The sequence below is a fragment of the Coenobita brevimanus genome, chromosome 35 (assembly GCF_032717465.1).
Source record: "Coenobita brevimanus isolate Jiangsu-jjx chromosome 35, ASM3271746v2, whole genome shotgun sequence".
In the NCBI taxonomy this organism is placed as follows: domain Eukaryota; kingdom Metazoa; phylum Arthropoda; class Malacostraca; order Decapoda; family Coenobitidae; genus Coenobita; species Coenobita brevimanus.
The window spans coordinates 940,582-943,876 of NC_136988.1; the positions used below are offsets into that span (position 1 = coordinate 940,582).

Consider the following 3,295-nt stretch of genomic DNA (forward strand, 5'->3'; position numbering starts at 1 on the left):
GTCTGAGTCCTTGGTCTGAGTCGACTGGCATATGCTGTCCTCAGGGATTCGAGCTGTGTCGGTATCGGGTCGACAAATAGTTCGGATTAGGTAGAGGAGTCCATATTGAGCATATGATAGAAGGCCTCACAGGATGCCAAAAGAGAAAACTGACTTTCCCTAAATGATATAACTGAAGAATCCCAGGTGCCTGTACAGTGCTCAAAAAGCCTATTCCAAGGGGGCTGACAGGTGGTGCAGATACACCACCTTCGCCCCATATCACACAGGAGAAAAATATTGATGTGATAATACTACCCACTCCGCCTCTAGTTCTGCCCTTACACAGTGAGAACTTATAACGATAAGGGAAGGTTCTCATTTTTGAAAGGTCCGTAGGAACACCAAAATACAAGCTCATGCAAACCGTAAAAATATACATTGGCCAGACAAACGTTCTTCACATGGTAACTGAAGGATATTTTATACGCAAAGGATGCTATACAGGAGGCTTAAGATGAATTCCGAGATGAGTGTTTTTGGAGAGTTCAAATTTGGTGGTCAGTAAGAGTTCGAGGTTGAAAATATTCGTTATTTGAATATCATCACATAACATTTGTCTTACGTCATTAATACACGCCACAGTAGTCAAGGGAGCGAAAATATATAACTATACTGAAAGGAAGTGTATGAAAAGCGTGTTTGGAATGAAAACAGGAGGCGCCTCTGATCTGTCAACTGCCCGACTCCCTGTTGGATTTCTATGGCGGATCAGCGCAGGTGTTCACACGGGATAACCAGTGAAATAACTCCATAGATTACGTGTTTGTGATGTGATGCCGGCCAGGGAAAACGCGTGTGAGTGGACTAAAACGAGAGACACCATGCCCTTGTTGCAAATCACTTAGTTCACCGAGAGAAGGGGCGAAAAAACGCAAAGGAATTCGAAAGTGCAAGAGGGAGGAGGAGGAGGAAGACGAAGATCGGAGGAAGGAGGGGAGGGCTGCCACCTCTCCCTGAACCTCCATCCTTTTTAAATGTATTTTCCCTCCACGGTGGAATTATTAGAGAGGAAAATATAAAACTGACTGGTGATGGCGTCTTCCCGGCATGGCCACGGTGGGGTGATGGACGAGTATGACACACAGATGGTAAGTCAAATATTTACCGCTTTACCCCGAATTTAACCTTCTACAAATAATTTTCCCGCCTTTTTGGGTCAGTGAGAATATTTTGAGGTCATATATTCAGGTGGAAGTTGGTATATTATATGGTTTGTGTATGGGTGGGATGACACACTGGCGTACCCCACTACCTGTGCCACCGCCGCTACAGAGGATGCTAAATAAATAATATGTCTTGTTTTTTCTTTAATCCTGGGCTGTTTTAGGGGCTGGGGCACTGGTTTTAAATTTAAGGAATACGGAATTGGCCACTCACAACCTTCTGATGATTCTATTGTTCTGTGATTCATTTTTTGGACATTTTTGGACCAGCCCAACTCTCGGTTTTTTTTTTGTTTTTTTCCTACGGATGTTCAGACTTGCCAAAGAACTTTTAAGAGATTATATAGTTTAGGAGGAGTCCATTATTCATTTTTGCTTTTTTCCTTCAAGCCTCTTCCTCTTTTCACATTGTCTTTCATTTCTTTGCCCTCTTTTACTGCTGTGAGTGATTTTTAAGAATATATACGACTGTAAGCTATCTAATCAAGCCTTGTATTTTAGTAATGCAATGAAACCAAATATAAATTCATGTTTTTCATTATGATGTTGGACCTGACCATATTTTTGGGCCAAATTTTAACACACCTGCATTCTTTAACCTAACCTAGTAAATTACGGTAACGTAACCTACGATTTTAACCTAACCTACCAATTTAACCTAACCTGACCTACCAATTTAACCTAACCTGACCTACCAATTTAACCTAACCTAACCTGCCAATTTAACCTAACCTAACCTACCAATTTAACCTAACCTAACCTACCAATTTAACCTAACCTAACCTACCAGTTTAACCTAACCTAACCTACCAGTTTAACCTAACCTAACCTACCAGTTTAACCTAACCTAACCTACCAGTTTAACCTAACAACCTACCAATTTAACTTAACCAAACCTACCAATTTATCCTAACCTAACCTACCAATTTATCCTAACCTAACCTACCAATTTAATCCAACCCAACCTACCAATTTAACCTAACATAACCTGCCAATTTAACCTAACATAACCTACCAATAATACTTAACCTAACCTTTCCTACCAATTTAACCTAACCAAACCAGCCAGAGTAACCTAACCTAACCAATCAATTTAACCAAACCAGCCAAAATAACCTAACCTGCTAATTTAACCTAACTTACCAATTTAATCTAACCTAATGTACCAATATAATGTAATCTGACCTAACCTGCTGTAACTTAACCATTGTACAATAAGGGGCCGATACCTTTTTGGGAGGGTGTACTGTATAGTTACGCTGACATCAAGCACGCTATAGTCTGTTTAGTTTCAGCTGACATAAATCCATAACCTGTTTCAGCTCAGGTGTTGGCCAGGTGTACTCAGAATGGAGTATAAATTTCACTAGTAACCAAGGAGACTCATTCCTGCCTAATATTGCTTTCCAAATTTCATGGAATCAAGTTGAGGAAGTGGCCCAGTTTTGTCAGATGATATGAACCAACCATGGCAACAAATTTCTCTCTCACTGCATAAAGTATTTGCAAGTTGAGGATGAGTAATTTATCATAAAAATGCTTGCTGTAAAGTGCTGTTGTCCTGAAGATTATTTATTTATTTATTTTTTTTAATAACAACAGAGGTAGGAAAAATGAGTGAATAAAAAATATATATATATCCATACACGAGATTTTAAGGTACAGTCACACCAAAAAGTATCGCACAAGTAAGGCACGATGATATCCAAAATGACCATTATTGCCAATGGCCATGCCACGTTGAGTACACCGCTTCCCGTCCGGTCAGCGAAGTTAAGCAACGTTGGGTCTGGTTAGTACTTGGATGGGTGACCGCCTGGGAACACCAGATGCTGTTGGCGTCCCTACGTGTCAAGTGGGTTGGTGGAGGATTAGTGCCCCTCCCTGTAAAACAATTAACTCTAAGCCTTGACCACCCCGTTTGGGATACATGGCGTCTGGCAATGGATGGATGGACCATTATAGCCCATGAATTCTCGGTAAGATTTATTTGTGACTGTTGTACACTGCTATACCGGTACATGTAATAACAATACGGACTTGAAAATGTCCAAGCCATACCATATATTGCATCCTTGAGAGAGTTTATC

The 3,295-nt window shown here is 40.5% G+C and overlaps 1 non-coding gene across 1 annotated transcript; it reads left to right on the forward strand.

Moving 5' to 3' along the window:
• The first annotated feature begins 2,927 nt into the window (after positions 1–2,927).
• LOC145396257 (5S ribosomal RNA) lies at positions 2,928–3,046 on the forward strand. Its single transcript, XR_013896750.1, has one exon. It is a non-coding gene; the product is annotated as a 5S ribosomal RNA (ribosomal RNA).
• The last annotated feature ends 249 nt before the right edge of the window (positions 3,047–3,295 follow it).